Source organism: Pristis pectinata, chromosome 13 (genome assembly GCF_009764475.1).
Source record: "Pristis pectinata isolate sPriPec2 chromosome 13, sPriPec2.1.pri, whole genome shotgun sequence".
Classification (NCBI taxonomy): Eukaryota; Metazoa; Chordata; class Chondrichthyes; order Rhinopristiformes; family Pristidae; genus Pristis; species Pristis pectinata.
The window spans coordinates 44,384,189-44,401,354 of NC_067417.1; the positions used below are offsets into that span (position 1 = coordinate 44,384,189).

The 17,166-nt window shown below is 43.1% G+C and overlaps 1 long non-coding RNA gene across 1 annotated transcript; it reads right to left on the minus strand.

The window, feature by feature from the left end:
* Positions 1-14,439: 14,439 nt before the first annotated feature.
* On the minus strand, positions 14,440-16,960 carry LOC127577180 (uncharacterized). The gene is made up of 3 exons (XR_007957341.1): positions 16,877-16,960; positions 16,201-16,244; positions 14,440-14,461 (listed from the first exon to the last, which is right to left on the minus strand). It is a non-coding gene; the product is annotated as an uncharacterized LOC127577180 (long non-coding RNA).
* Between the last annotated feature and the right edge of the window lie 206 nt (positions 16,961-17,166).

Consider the following 17,166-nt stretch of genomic DNA (forward strand, 5'->3'; position numbering starts at 1 on the left):
AATGGGCAGGTGGTGAAAGTGTCGGTGGGGGAATAGTTTGGGAACAGTGACCATAATTCTCGACGTTTCAAAGTATTTATGAACAAGAAAAAGGTTCATCATCAAGTTTCACTGTTGAATTGGGGAAAAGTTGACTTCAATAGCATAGAGAAGACCCCTTGAAAGTCGATTGGGAGCAGATGATTGAGGGTAAAATAACAGCTGACAAGTGGGAGCCTTTTTAGATGTGTGAGTTCCCATCCAGCATGTTCTAGTTAGGGCGAAAGGTAAAGATGACAATATTGGGGAACCTTGGATGGCAAAGAAGATTGAAGGTTTTATTTGGAATGAAAAGGAAGCATATGGCAGGTACAGGCAACTGGAATTGAATGGGTCTGTTGAGGAATAGGGAGTGTGTAGCAGAGAATTTAAGAAAGAAATTAGGAGGGCAAAACGCAGCAATGAAATATCCTTGGCAAGTAACATTAAGGAGAATCCCAATTCAATCTGTAAGCATATCAGGAGAAAGAGGGTAACCCGGGAAATACTGGGTCTCTTTAAGAAGCAAAGGGGTAATCTATGTGTGTGGCCTAGTGGTGTGGTCAAGGGTATAACTGAATACTTCTCATTTGTAGTCACCAAGGAGAGGGTGTGCAATATAGCGAGTTCAGGAAGGGGTACAGAGATAATCAGGAACTTGTCGGTATTAAGAAGGAAGAGGTGTCAGATGTCATGGGACACGACGTGTTGATAAATCCCCAGGGCCACGTAAGATCTATCTCAGCTTTCTGTGGGAAGCATGGATGGGAGGATATAGCTGGGGCCCGACAGAGGTTTTAGCATTTTCGTTCACCACAAGTGAAGTGCTGGAAGACTGTAAGTGAGCAAATGTTCCTTTATTTAAGAAATACAGCAGGGATTAGCCAGCTAACTACAGGCTGGTGAACCTTACGTCAGTGATGGGGAAATTATTGAAGAAAATCCGAAGGGAATGGGTTTATGTACATTTGGAAAGGCAGAGACTGATCAGGAATAGTCATCATGGCTCCGCGCAGGGCAAACCCCTCCTCATTAATTTGAATAAGTTTTTTTGAGGAATAAACTAAGAAGATTGATAATGGCAGGATGGTACAAATTGCTGAAATGGACTTTAGAAACGTATTTGACAAAGATCCGCATGGGAAACTGGTCCAGAAGGGTAAGGAGCATGGGATCCACGGTGAGCTGGCTAATTGGATCCAAATCTGGCCTGATCATAAGAAGCAGAGGGTAGTGATGGAAGGATGCTTTACATTGGAAGTATGTGATGAGTATCGTTGGAATCAGTGCTGGGACCCCAGTTGTTTGTTGTATATTTTAACGACTTGGATGTGAATGTAAGAGTTGGGCTGAGGATTATTGTGGATGATACGAATATTGGTGGTGGTATGGATAGTGAGGAAGCGTGTAGAATATAGCAGGATACAGAATCATTGAATCGTGCAACACAGAAATTGGCCCTTTTGGCTTACCTTATCCATGCTGAGCATGATGCCTGTCTATACCAATTCCATTTGCCTATATCGGGCCCGAAACCCTTTCTGCCTTTACTATGCAATCACTTGTCCAAATGACTTTGGAAGATTGTAATTTCATCCGTCTCTTCCAACTCCTCTTCTGCTCCTCGATGAACACAAACACCTGTGTGAAAATGCTACTCTCAGATCTCCTTTAATACTCTCCCTTGACCTTAAACCTATGTTCTCTAGTTCTAGACTCTACCACCCCAGGAAAAGGAAAACTCTGACCATCTATTTTATTTATGGGACTCAATTTTATAAAAGACGACAAGGCCACCACTCAATATCCTATATTCCAGTGAAAATAAACCTGCCTTTTCCAGTTTTTCTTTATAACCACAGCTTTCCATTCCAGGCAACGTCATTTGAGAATCTTTTTGGGCAACCTCTCTATTTTTACCACATTCTTCGTGTAGGGTGGCTAACCAGAACTATTCACGTTACTTCAAATGTGGTCCAACTTTCATTGGTCGGCTCATAGCATACGTATAAGATATACGATATTATGTTGCAACTTCACAAAACATTGGATTGGAGGACTTTCGTTCTGGGGAGAGATTGGATAGGACGGGCTTATTTTCCCTAAATGGAGGAGGTTAAAAAGTGACCTGATAGAGATTTATAAAATTATATGGGGCATAGGTAGGAGAGATCGTCGGAATATTTTCTCCATGACAGGGGTATGAAAAATACGAGAACTTCGGTTAAACGTGAGAGGAAGGAATGTTCAAGGGGATTTGTGGAGAGAGATTTTACACAAAGAGTGATTGATATCTGGAACTTACTGCCAGTCGAGGTGGTGGAATCAGATGCAATCACTAAGTTTAAAATGCACGTGGACAGGCACCGTAATTCTCACGGCATGGCATGATGTGGACCCAATGCGGGCAAATGGGATTCTTGTATATGGGCAACATGATTGGCAGGGATGCGGTGGGCCGAAGGGCCCGTTTCTGTGCTGTATAACTTTAGAACGCTAATATCTTCAAACAGGATTTGACTCTGAAACAGGTTAGATCGTATTAGGTTGTGCTATTGATCAATGCTCAAAGCTGCATTGGGAGAATTAATTTCTTGCCGATATCATTTTGCGGATGACATGTACAAATTATAATAAATTGTTATCTGGCATGAAATTAGATCAGTAGATCACCACGGCCAATGCCAATCATGTTGCCGATCTAAACTCATCCCATTTGCCCGCATTGCAATTATTTGGACTTGTTTAATGTTCAAGGCACAGCTCTTCCTTCCGAAGTTCATATATACGTTATTTTTCTGCGCTGGTAGTTTACTTCACGGCACTTTTGAAATTGACATCACATTTGCATTGATATATCTTCCAGTACCTTTATATCAGATCTAATTTAGCACAATTCTTCTAATTCTATTCAAAACTGATCTCTGTAAGAAAATAAGCGACCCAAGACATTTTCTGGGCAAAGGAATGTTATTAGATGTTCTCCACCAATTCATTTGAATGCAACACGCGACAGAATTTGAATCTTGCAGGCGGGTTGCAGATATCGGAAGTATGATGTGGTGCTTTATCTCTTCAATCATAAACCTAACGAACTTTGGAGTACTGCTAGAGACCAACAATAAGGTGCTGGATTTGCGGCCGAGGTGGGAGTAGGTCGTGATGCTGGGATGTAAGTCTGCAACACTTCAGCGTAGCCACAAGGTGGAGCCCGATCTCTGCGCAGTGAAAGGAGGCGCTCTATGATAGATAAAGAGAAGCGATATTTTTCTGATGAAGGATTCAGAAGATAGGGACATAAGTTCCAAATTCGCTCAGGAATCAATTTTCCATTCAGAGAGTTGTAGAATCTGGATCCCTACCCCGAAGAAGGGCGCGAATATTCGCACAAATGGAGATTTTAAGACGGAGATGATGGACTGCTCTTGGTTCTGAATCTCAGGGGGTATTAAATTAAGATAAGCAAATGGAAGTGAACTACAGAACATCCAGTTGGCGAAAGGCTAACTGGTTTATTGATGCCCCTTTTGAGAGACCACAGACTCCAATTTGGATCTGTATTAATTTAGTAACACGTTTTCATAGCAAAACTCCACTGTTGTTTATCGAGCGAAAATAAGGCTCACAAAAAAGTCCGACACACTCCGGCCTGGTTGACTGGTGGAACATCTGTTGAACCTACGAGCAGTGCTGCCGATTGCACCATCTAATCTCTCGACATCACAATTTCCGCCGGGATGCTCAGCCCACAATGCAATAGCAAACCCTGGCATTATGTAGTAATGTGTACAGGCCGTCCCCGAGTTACGAACGGGTTCTGCTTATAAGTCGGAAAAGACACAAAATCAATCGACAAGGCAACCATATTTCCACGGTATTGTAATGAATTGTATTGACGAGGACCAACGACATGACATTTACTTAGTGTCTTCCCCTGCCTAGATACAATGGTACAGATTCAGGCTGTCCCACGCTCAATGACTGGTTTCGATGGGCTTGGAGTATCAGTGCATGTTGCATTTTTTTAGTAGAGTATCGTTGCACAAGTATTAATTGAAGCGATTGTTTGTCAACTTCCAAAGCAACTCCCTCATGTGTTGTCCCGCGATGAAACTGGCAATCAGACAATGGGGTCTGATCACCTCGGGCGGTCATATTCAAACAGCTTTTATTCAAGACTGGTTTTCGTTTGAATTTAATATTTTTATGGGAACGCATTGCTGTATACGGCGAGTCCATAGGTCGGGCGTTTGTAACTCCTAAAGGGCTTGTATTTCACCTGTCGTCGTTGTCTTACTTCAAGCCGAGCGAATTCACTGACCGGGGGCCTCAAGACAACGCCATTCATTCGGTAAACAGAGATTGGGGCAGAGTGCATGTCACTGATCAGGAGCCCCCTAAATCCCCGTTGACCTGGTTTCCAAAGGGGTAGGGATAATAATAAATAACGACACATGGGATAGTTCATCATTGCGTGGATGTATTACACGCACCATCAAACGCGAATTTCATTAACTTCAGCGGAAAGGAAAATCAAGCGCGAGTAGTTCAATATTGTCCGCTTACGCAATGGACCCGAAAGGAACAAAATATTTCCATGAGCCCTGAGCAACGGTAAGTTTTAAAGTGAAAACAATTTAATTACCCACAACCCAACCATGAAAATATTTAATGACTTCGTTACAGGGAGTTGCATTGAAAAGCTTTTTATTGATGACGCCAATAGAAATGGAAGATTCGAACAAAAAGCCTCACACGGCATGTTCAGTTACATATTTAGCTCATTGCCCGGAAGGGTTCTGTAACAATGGCTGATTTGCAATGTAATTTTCACGTGCGGTTAAGTTGAAGATCTATCCCACCGGTGTTCCGCCGTGATGGGAGCACTGCCGACACTAGTTTAGACACTCCGGGACTATAATTATTCCACGTCTCCAAAAGTAATATTTAGAGGTGGACTTATTTAAATCAGTAAAAAGTGTGTTGAGTAAAACACGGCGAGAGATTTCCTCAGGTAAAGAAATTCCTGACGTTGACAATACTGATAAAACTTGGTTGTAGTTTCACAGCTCCCCAGGTTTCATTTCAATCGACTTTAATGAAACGATCTAAATAAGACTTGCATCTCGCTACCTTTCAATGCTATTAAGTCAATCGCGTCTAATATCCCGGTTATATCATTTTATTTCTAAATATGTATTGGTGTGTTATTTTAATATTAGAAGCTGTGCAAAAATACATGTGTCGGCACAACGAATTCAAGGTGCTGTTGAAAGAGACCATGGCTCCAGATAGAATTCCCAACCACAAATTGCAACCAGAGACTGTGAGGTGGACCGGCACCCTTTTAATTATTGTTCTTCAATGGTAATAAAATTCTGGAAAGATGTAAGAGCAACTGGCAACTGGCTGACACCCACTTTACACTAGATAGGCAACGTTGGGGATTGATATTAATTTCCAGTACAGGTTATTAACTTCCTAAATTCCCTGGAAACAGTGAAATTTTCAGCAGAATATTTCTCGTTTCAGTCAGTTGTTTGGAGCACAATCTGTTAAAGAAGTACAACATTTAATGCCGACATAAACTGAACGACTGTGACAAAGTTCTATTCCCTCGTTTCCTTACCCGTTCTCTGCCAAATGCCCCGAGTCCTGTTCAGATTTCGTTGTGTGCTCGGTTCGATATATTATTTCGACCAAGCAGCCAAACTTTTAACATGGAGCCTAGACAAGAGGCGAATAAATTAATCGTGGACGATGGTGCAAATGTGGCAAGAGCTAACCATGTTTAAATTCTGCCAGGTTTTCTATTCCACCGATTTCAATATAACCCCAAATAGGACAGGTTGTACAACGAACGGCCGATTCGGCATTGCCCATTTTGTGCTGCCGCTTAAATTGAATTTGTAGTCTTTGTCCTCAGCAGGGATTGGAAGTCAAGGAAGAGGGAATCACTGCCAAAGGCGAGTCTGGATTTCAGTTTTGAATTCATTCCGAAGGCTTTATTGGGCAGGAACCAATGATTTAACCCGGTGGAGTATTATCTTTCAGAAGCAAAAGCAGTGAAATGGGAATCAATTCCACCGCGTGCAGAAATCAGCTGGTTCAGCGGAATCTGCGACCTTCACAGCCCGTGCATGAAGTCGAAGTCAGTGTAATTGGTTCAATGAAATAATTGGGAATTGCAGTTGTTTTAATTTTGACGAGTTTTTCAGATTATTCCCAGTCCGCAATGCATCAGCATCACCAGAGCAGACAGACTATTGGAACCCACGTAATCTTCCTTCATCGACTAGATTTCTAGAATGAAACCGAGTAATTGCATTGGTTTCTGTGGGCCAGTTCTCGGCAGTCAAGGGTAATCGTAAATCTGGGTCTGCATATTTTTCTCTCTACGTTGCTGAATATGAATTGAACCAATAGATGCAGCTGAGCAGATCTGTAACTGACGGTGTAGCGGGAGGAAGCCGCTCCAGTTACCCGCAGCTAAACTACAACCACTCTCATTTAGACGTTCCAGCAATGGAACAACAACTTCTGCTTTAATACTGTCGTTCCGTAACAGTTCAATATGAAGGAAGCGTTATTTTCCCTGTCATTAACGACTGTTAACTGTCGTTTTATTTTCCGAACTCCTCAAGCTCTTATTTTGAAACACTGTTTTGTCAGGATGGGGGAATTTTCCAGGTACAATCGAAATACTGGTGATACTCGGGGTCGGGAGGTGATTCTTGTCCTCTAAGTCTGGCGATCTTGCTTGGGAGAATTGACATAATTCTGCAACATTTGCGGATGTGACCAGACACCCTGATATTCACAGGGTGTAAAGTGTGGTCGAAGCGCCCGCCATTATAATCTCCTTTCAGTTAATTTGACGTTATTTACCAATTTGTAATGAGATTTATTAGAGATGTGAGGATGTACTCTTGAGATAAGCGTAACTCACCTTTGAATGAGACCGATCTTAAAATAATTCCGAAGTTCACCAGTACCAGCAGAATGACCAAAATGCCTTCCGCAATACGAAGAACAACAAAGAGCGTCAATTCTGCAGACATACGGAGATATAAGACAATAACGCCAGATTTCAGATCTCTCGGTGGGAGAGCATTTTGGAGACAGTGACCATAACTCCTTGACCTTTACCACAGCCTTGCAGAGGGATAGGAGCAGACGATATGGGAAAGTATTAACTGGCGGAGGGGGAATTATGATGCTATTAGGCAAGAACTTGGGAGCATAAATTGGGAACAGATATTCTTGGGGAAGTGCACAGTGGAAATGTGGAGGTTGTTTAGGGAGTACTTGCGTGGGGTTCTGGATAGGTTTGTCCCATTGAGGCAGGGTAAGGATGGTAGAGTGAAGAAACCGTGGTTGACAAGAGGTGTAGAATATCTTGTCAAGAGGAAGAAAGAAGATTACCTGAGGTTTAGAAAGCATGGATCAGACAGGGCACTGGAGAGTTACAAGATAGCCAAGACGGAGCTTAAGTATGGACTTAGGAGAGCGAGCAGGCGGCATAAGAAGTCCTTGGCAAGTAGGATCAGGCAAAATCCCAAGGTGTTCTACAGGTATGTGAAGAATAGGAGGATGACTAGAGTGAGGGTAGGGCCAATCAGGGATAAAAGAGGAAACATGCGCCTGGAATAGGAAGAGATAAGGGAGGTCCTTTATGAACACTTTGCTTCAGTATTCACCGTAGAGAGAGCGACCTTGACCTTTGCTAGGATGGCGTACGACAGGCTGATATGCTAGGGTATTTTGACGTGAGGACGGAGGATGAGCTGGAACTTTTAAAAAACAATAGGATAGATAAGTCCCGAGGCCGGACAGGATATATCCAAGATTATTACGGGAAGCTAGGGAAGAGATTGCTGCGCCTTTGGCGACGATCTTTGCCTCCTCACTGGCCATAGGAGTACTGCCAGATGATTGGAGGATGGCAAATGTTGTTCCATTGTTTAAGAAAGAGAGTAGTAATAACCCAAAGAATTACAGACAAGTGAGTTGTACATCAGTGCTGGGTAAATTATTGGAGAAGATTCTTGGCGACAGGATTTATGGGCATTTGGAGAAGCATAGCTGATTAGGGAGAGTCATCATGGCTTTGTGAGGGGGAGGTCGTGCCTCACGAACCTGATTGAATTCTTTGAGGATGTGACAAAGCTCAAGGATGAAGGTGGAGCAGTGGATGTGGTGCACGTGGATTTTAGTAAGGGGTTTGATAAGGTTCCTCACGGAAGGCTTATTCAGAAAGTCAGGAGGCATGGGATCCAGGGACACTTGGCTGTGTGGATTCAGAATTGGCTCGCCCCCAGAAGATGGGTGGTGGTAGATGGAGTGTATTCCGCCTGGAGGTCGGTGACCAGTGGTGTTCCACAGGGATCTGTTGTGGGACCCCTGATCTTTGTGATTTTTATAAATGACTTGGATGGGGATGTGGAAGGGTGGGATAGTAAGTTTGCTGATGATACAAAGGTTTGTGGTGTTGTGGATAGTGTAAAAGGTTGTTGTAGATTACAACAGGACATTGATAGGATGCAGAGCTGGGCTGAGAAGTGGCAGATGGAGTTCAACCAGGATAAGTGTGAAGTTATACACTTCAGGAGATGGATTTTGAAGGCAGAATACAAGGTTAATGGCAGGACTCTTAGCAGTGTGGACGAACAGAGGGATCTTGGGGTCCATGTCCATAGATCCCTCAAGGTTGCCACGCAGGTCGATAGGGTTGTTAAGAAGGCGTATGGTGTATTGGCCTTCATTAGTTGGGGTATTGAGTACAAGAGCCGCGAGGTGAAGTTGCAGCTCTACAGAACTCTGGTTAGACCACACCTGGAGTATTGTGTTCAGTTCCAGTCCCCTCATTATAGGAAGGATGTGGAAGCTTTAGAGAGGGTGCAGAGGAGATGTAGCTGGATGTTGCCTGGATTTAGAGCAAAACTTATGAGGATAGGTTGAGCGAGCTAGGGTTTTCTCTTTGCAGAGAAGGAGGCTGAGAGATGACTTGATAGAGGTGTACCAGCTGATAACAGGCATATATCTAGTGGACAGTCAGAGACTTTTTCCCAGTGCGACAATGGTGAACACGAGGGGACATAATTTTTAAAGTGATTGGAGGAAGGTATAAGGGGGATGTCAAGGGTAAAGTTTTTACACAGAGAGTGGTGGGTGCGTGGAATGCACTGCCTGCAGAGGTTGAGGGTGCAGATACATTAGGAACATATAAGCGACTCTTAAATAGACACATGAATGATAGAAAAATAGGGGGCTATGTGGGAGGGAAGAGTTAGACAGATCTTAGAGCAGGATAAAATGTCGGCACAACATTGTGGGCCGAAGGGCCTGTACTATACTGTAGTGTTCTATGTCTATGTCTATGATATTCGTCATAATCGTTGACATACAGTATGTTTTGTGTTAATTTGCAAACTAGATTTCTCAATAATTAATGATATGAATACTCTGACAACACCATGCACCCACGTACGTACAAGAATAGTGTATTAATGTGTGAGTTAATTGGTGTGGGGTTGCAGAGATGTGCAAAATTCTAAACTGACCTCATAGGCCTTGCATATTTTCTCATGGCAGAATTCAGAATCAAACCGGTCATTCTATCAGAAAGAATTAAAGTGGGCAAGCAATAAACAGTTATTTACTGTATGTGCCGTGAAATTAGGATGCTGTTGCCTGTCATCATGAAAACCTTTTGTTTTCTTTGAAGGTGCATGTCTCTATTTGGTTTAATAGATTGAAACTGCATCTAAGGTCCCTGAAAGTGCCAGTAGAACTGAACTTGTAGAGATACTGTCATCACATTGAGGGTACCCTCCATCCCATCAGCACTGAAATCACAGTAAATACTGTATATTAGTCTTAGGACAGCCCCGCCAGTTCAAACCTGGGTATCCAAGAGGTGCTGTGGACCGTCACCAGCAGCAGAATTGTACGTCACCACAATCTGTAACTCCAGGCCCAGCAGATCCCGCACTCATTCCTTACTATCTCTCAAGCTGGGAATGAACCTTGGTTTAGCGAGGAGTGCAGAAACAGCATCAGGCCATGTCCAGTGAAGCTGTAACACGGAGCTATGTGTACTAAACATCAAAAACAACAATAACTGGACAAAGCTATGTATTCTCACAACCAACGGAGTAGAGTGAAGTGTTGTCATATATGGCCAGGAATGGAGGTGGGCAGTCAGACCCTTAATGGGAGGAGGAGGCTGCAGGAATATCACCATCTGCAACTATGGGTGTAGTGATGGAGTGTGGAGGTGGGAAAGCACTTGACACCATGCGGTCAGGTCGAAGTGCTCGCAATGTCTGCAGTAGGTAGTGTTGATCACATAATCCATCTCCAACACTTCCTGAGAATCCTACCATCACAGAAACTCGTCATCAGAGAATTTGATCCACTCCACGTGATATCCAGAAAAGGCTGAAGTTAATGTCACCAGGCAACATCTCAGCTGTAGAGCTGAAGACCTCTACTCCAACGCGTGCTGTGTCTCTAGCCAAGCTGTTCCAGTGCAGATCCGTCAAATTAAGCAAAAGGGTGGTAACGATGTTGAGGTGAATTTATTTAACGGTACTCCGCTACACGTTGGATTGTGTCGTTAGTTAGGGAGAGATGACAAACTGCCACTTGCTTGTCCTTAATTGTTGACTAAATGCTCCTACCGCTGCCCCAGGATATTGCAGTTCTGTACTTTAGACAGTGGCTTTCCTTTTTACCTCAGTTATTGCCTTCAACAGCCGACCATAGTACACCAGTACAACATATACATGATCCTGCATTGCTCACTAGTTAATGCAGGTATCCCACAGCTCCAGCAACATCTTAGTCCTGACCATGCTGCTATTGGTATGGAGTTTGCACATTATTCCTCTGCCTGTGTGGGTTTTCTCCAGGTGCTTCAGTTTCCTCCCATTTTAAAAGACGTTTGTTAGTTGCCTACTGTAAATTATCCCCAGTGCAGGTGGGTAGCAGGAGTTAATGGACATAGCAGAGAGAATGGACTGCAGAGCAATGAGGAATGGGAATGCTGAGAGCTGGCACAGATATGATAAGCCAAATGGACTCATCATAAGTAAGTATGAAGAAGAGCAAGCAGACCTACACTAATTTACTTGTATGAATACATTGCAGCTGCTGCCATCAGTTGGCAAATGCTGGTCAGACTTGACAACTGTTCTTAAACGCAGCGGTTACTTTACTGACAGCTTGGTCTCCAAACAGAAATATTCTGTATTACGGATTTTGCAAGCCTGCAGTCTGAAACTACTTTAAAATCTATCTATACATCTCCAAGTATTTCAGTATATGCGCTTCAGACTGGAAAAAAAGCTTTTCAATAATGGAGCGAGACTGCACCTTCTAATTGTTCTGCGCTACTTCAGTACAGTAATTATTTAGGGAAAGGTGCATTTGTCTCGTGGTTCGCTGGTTGCCAATTCCTTCTCCGTTTTGTATCAATGCAGTTGCCAGTCACAGCAACCGATAGACATGAAGCCGTGGGTGAATTTGAAAAAGCAGTTTTAATTAAATGAAAATAAAATTATTTTTATAATGTTGAATTAATGGGTATTTTCTTACAGGACGTTAGTTATCACGAGCGGACCTTTCGAAATTTTGATTACATCGCAGCAAATGTAGAAGACAGCGTAAGTGGGCGAGGGCTGGTTTTGAATTTGCACCTTGCGTAAAACTGCCATTGATGCTCTTGCTTTCAACGTTGGAAGCGCCGCTTATTGACGGGCCAGCGACCAATCTTGCCAGATTATCGGATCAGTGTTGAAGGTGGAAACGACCACCTCCTTGCTCCCCTGTGATATGGATCGTCACTCCTTATGCCGGTAGCAATAATTAACACGTGACGACACCTTGGATCCGCATTCATTTATGGTCCTACGTTCTCTTTGAAGTATTTAGACCTGCGTATACTGAGTGGTTGTCTTTATGTTTAGGTGCTGATGTTTTATTGGACGCAGGAAGGTTCAAAGCGGCGTAAGTCAGCTTGTCAGCCCCGCCTCTTTTAGTCTGCGGAAGTAATTCAATATCGGTTGTTACTGTATACGCGAAACACTCGATTTTTTAAAGATCATCGATTAGTATCAGGCAGTAGCTAGTTAACTAAGATCTTCTTTTACTCCGAGTTTGCTACCTGATTATTCCGACCTTAATTCCAGAGCCATTGTTAGCTCCAGAGAGCAACATTCATTTCCATATTTAATTTTCAGAAATTAGATTGTTGACAGTGTAATCTATCGAGCGAAACAACTAAAGAGGCAAATTAATGAAGCATTTATATAACTTTTGTTTGCAATGCTAAGACATTGATAACGTCACTTAGCGTTCGACATGCTTTCCCAGAAAACGGGTCATATAGAGGGAGAACTGTGCTTTTCACGGTGCTGCAGTGTCGGGAACCTAGTTGGGCTCCTACTGCAATAAAAAATGAGTTATCTTGTTGCCGAGTGACCCTATATGGAATGAGCCAAGGTAACGTGAAACGGCTGCCTTTGAGGGTTGGCTTTGGGCGAGATAGCTCCTGCAGGGACGCTGCAGAGCCCAGTGATGCAAGATCGAGTGTTACATCTTGGACAGCACGGTGAGTGCGGGCCATTGCTACGGGCAATCTTCAGACCGCCCCAATCCTGCAATCTCCGCCATCGCTTCCTGCTGGAGGTGATGAAAATTCCCCTTCTCCCCAGCCCGGAGATTTCTCTATGATAACAGCATACCGCATTGCGGTTACGGTTCCGAAATCTCTGGGCTGGAGAGAATTGTGCTGCCAAACAAGAGATGTGAGACATCGAACCCAGGAAGTAGCAGCTTCATTTCCGCAGTGGCCCGCACTCATCCCAGGACTCACTCCTGAGCCCCGTATCTCAGCGCTGAGTGGCTGGACCCAACGCACCACCGCAGGTAGTCTCTGCCTCTTCAGCACTCCACGCCGAAGCGTGTGAAGATGAGATTTTACTTTCATGGCTGCGGGAGCTCCAGGTTACCGACAAAGTAGTGCGCAGCCCGACAGGGTGGGAGTCCTTTTTAAAATAGAGGGGCGTACATGTCTGAGTTTTCTGACTCCAGGAACAAAAGTGCTTGACGAATTAGGGTAGGGCTGATTAGGGTATGAAAAGCCCCCTGTTAAGGTATTTGTGTCTGATCGCTGTCAGCTGGTTTGACGGAGCTTCAACCCACTCACACATCCACAGTTCCTGGTGAACCCACCGATCGCTGGGAGTATATTTAGGTTATTACTTGTCTGAAACCAGCCCGCAGGGCGAACAGTCTTTGGTAGATTGAAATTGAGATCTAAAGCGGGGTCAGTGTCCTCCCACTTCACCACAGATCGGGTAATTCAGCGAATAATCTGAACTGCACCCGGGGTCGTTCAATTCCCTCCACCCAGCGTCCTGCGTTCGTATGTTCTGCCGGTGATGGTTCGGGACAATGAGTGGAATAATGTGTTGGAGACGCAAGAGACTGAAGATGCGGGAATCTGGAGCAACAAAGAAGATGCTGGAGGAATTCAGCGGGTCAGGAAGCATCTGTGGAGGGAAATGGACAGTCGACATTTCTGGTCGAGACCCTTCATAGGGACTGGGAAAATGGGTTTCCTATTGTCTATCGACTTTGTTTCTAGAATTGCAAGGTAGATTGGAGGTGAATAACCACCAACAGCAGATCCCGAAAGGGAACGGTTTCTGCAGAGTTTGGTGCTACACGGGCGAAACGGAGTCCGCGATCTGTTTTTATTTCGATTAATGGGGAAACGCAGCCATGCTCCTTACACACTCGTACAAGATCAAGCTTATGTTCATGGCTCTATACAATTCGGAATAAATAACCTCGTTATTACAATATTAATGTTATCTCTTGGTCACGGCAATTCACAGGAATATTGCCTGGACTGGAGCCCGTGCGTTATAAGGAGGATGGGATCGACTGAGATTGTTTTCATTGGAACGAAGGAGACTGAGGGGTGACCCATAGACGGTTACAAAATGATGAGAGCATAGCTAGAATAGATAGTCACTGCCTTTTTTACTAGGGTAGGGTAGTCTAGAACAAGAGGGTACGGTTTTAAGGTGAGAGGGAAAATATTTAAAGGGAATCCGAGTGGAATGCTTTTCTCATAGAGGTTGGTGGGTGTATGGCACGAGCTGCCAGAGAATGCGTAGAGGCAGGTTCAGAGATAGGAAAGGATTTGAGGGATATGAGACAAATGGGATTGGCATAGATAGACATCTAGGTCAGCATGGACAGGATAGGTCAAAGGGCCTGTTTCCGTGCTGTATAACTATGAATCTCTCGGCTGTACCTGGGAATAGATGACGTTTTCCTCCTCGCGTCGACATTTGGTAAATCCTTTGTTCGTGCTCAAGTTTAGTGCAGCGTAGGCAGTGGTATGTTCAACTGGTTCTTGTCTAGCCTGTTGGAATTAGACATTTAACACTGTTAGCGGCGAGTGTGATGGAGCGGATAGCTGCCTTAAACTAGAACTGAATCTTGATTTGTAAACACGCAGATCGATAAAATTGGGCACAGTAACATTCTACAATCAAAGACAGTGCCCAGTATCTTACTCATGACAGGATGTAAATTTCTAAATATAAAACCTTGGCCGTCAATGCAGAATGATTTTCAATCAACAGCTTAAAGTTTATCCCATGGATAATATTTATTTCTCAATTCCCCACACATTTCTCCCCCTCTTATCTTTGTTCTTCAAATTTTTATTTAATGCAGTGGCATCGACGTCCCTCCTCCTCAGGCAGCCTGGCTTCTGGGAGTACCCAAGACAGGGTCAGAGACTGCCACTTGTCTCATCTTTTTCCAGGTACTTTCATTCCCAGGATGAATCAGAATCAAAATCAGGTCTATGACCTGGTCATTCCTCCTTTTTCCCATTTCCCAATGTAGGAGACAGGGAAGACCTGAAACACCGTTCCAGCTTGGACCACGTAAGACACCAGACGTAAGGATGGTTCTCTGGACCTTCTTACATAATTGGTTGCATTGCAGAACATTTCCATAAAAAAAGTTAGTGTCTGCTGAGAAATTTAAATAACGATTGAAACAAGGAAAGGAATTGGATGGACATGCAGCAGTAACAAAAGGAATATTTATTGTGGCATGAATAAAGTGAAGCATGCAAACGCAAGAAGTAATCCTATAACTCACTGAAATATTGCGCTCAAATATGGTTACTACTCTCTGAGAGCAATGTCTAGGCCTGGTGGAAGGTTGGAAAGTAAACAAATTAGAATGATGTCATGATAATAAAATGATAAAAGACTAGATTGTTCCAGGGATTTCTGAAGTAGTTATAGTCGTTCTACTTGCAGCAAACAGGACTAAAGAGGTGTTCAAACTGTTTCAATGGGTTTGAAGGAGTAAATATGGACGATCTGTTTGCACTGGTAGACGGTGAGTACACAAATAGTACAGGGTTAAGATAATTGCCAGAGTACCTGAAGGGGTGATGAGTGTAATATTATCTTTTCTCAGCCAGTCCCTCATGATCGAGGATATTTTGCTTTCACTCCAGTTCCGAGCAGCGGAAGATGCCTTTGTGTGAACTCCTTTAATGGAGATGGCCGTTGAACACCAGCCAACAAACGGTTTTGACGGAGCGAGGGTTTGCTCCACTGGGAAGCAGATCCAAGAAAACTGGAAGCAAGGCTCAACTACACAAATGTTCTTTCATTTCGGGGACGAAATCTTCACATGAAGCGCCATAAAAGGGCTTACCAAAGCCCCGTAAACCTCAGCAAGACTCTCTACTTTTGTACCTAACCCATATTTCAACATATCACTTGCCTTGTCAATTGCTTGGTATATTTTCTGTCTCATGCTTCTGCATACTAACTATATTAGTTTCTCACCGTTTATAATTTTATAAAAAAACTATTCTTCCCACAGAGTGAATAACTCACAAATTTCAACTTCAACCTCTATCTGATGCTTAATGTATATGATCTGGGGTGCATTCCTGGAACTTTTAAATAAGGATTGACAGATCCTTCAAAATAAAGAGATGACGCAGTCAGAATGGCTCCCCCGTCCCATGATAATCTGAGATTTTACTCAATGAAATTAAGATATTGTCTGCTGAATGTAGCATTTTTGAAAAGAAATCTTTGAAATAAAAGGACATTGTCACCCTACCGGTTCTGCGCTTTGACTTGGTTCCACCGAATTTGTATTAACATCTAGAAAAAGCACAAATTGACAAAGTTTGTTATAGCATAATGACCGTTATATTTCTTTGAAACTAATCAAATTTATTGTCTGAAGTAAGCACTCCTGATACGCGGATATATTTGAAACTACTTAGCAATGCCCGTTGTTGAAATTTTATATTTCCTGTATGCTTCCCATACGCTTTCATGCTGCTGCATCAAATGTAATGGAACTTGACTTCGAAATGGTAAAATGGTGATAATGTGTCACCAGCTCTGTTGCGTCTCAAAATTAGAATGAAACTGAAAAGTACAGAGATTTAGAACAGGTTGCCTGCAAGGAATCTGAAGGTCTATATCAAATCGTTTGCCATTCAAGGTACTTTAAAAAATACACTGCATGAACAATTCCAAAGGAAACACAGAGGTATAAAACATGAGCGAATAATTCGAATAGGAAGATGATTAAATCTTAGGATCCACTTCATGTTGTGACAGTCAATTGTCAACCACATAATGTACATTTTGTGCCAGATTCAGGCTGAATAATGCAGTAAATGTTCTTTATTCTTCTGTAGTCGATTGACATTAACTCTCTCTTCGTGTTTCTAGAAATACAATTAGAATAGTAAAGCATTTGGTTCAACAAATAAAGGTCTTACCACGTGATGCCTTTAATCGGAATTTTGCCAGAATTATAATCAGAAGTAAAATTGCCAATCCGCCCACACATCCGAGAATCAGTGCTATCTGGGAGTCTACGTGAGAAACAGATAAATTAGAAAATCCAAAACCTCTTCACATGGAGACACACCTAGGACACTTGGAATCAGGATGGCAGAGCATTTCAAGGGTGTCTTTCAATCCGAGCAGTACTCACATTACTATATATACCGAATGGAACCATTGCAAGTTAGTAATGAAATGTATGAAAAAAACCAAGTCCTATTAC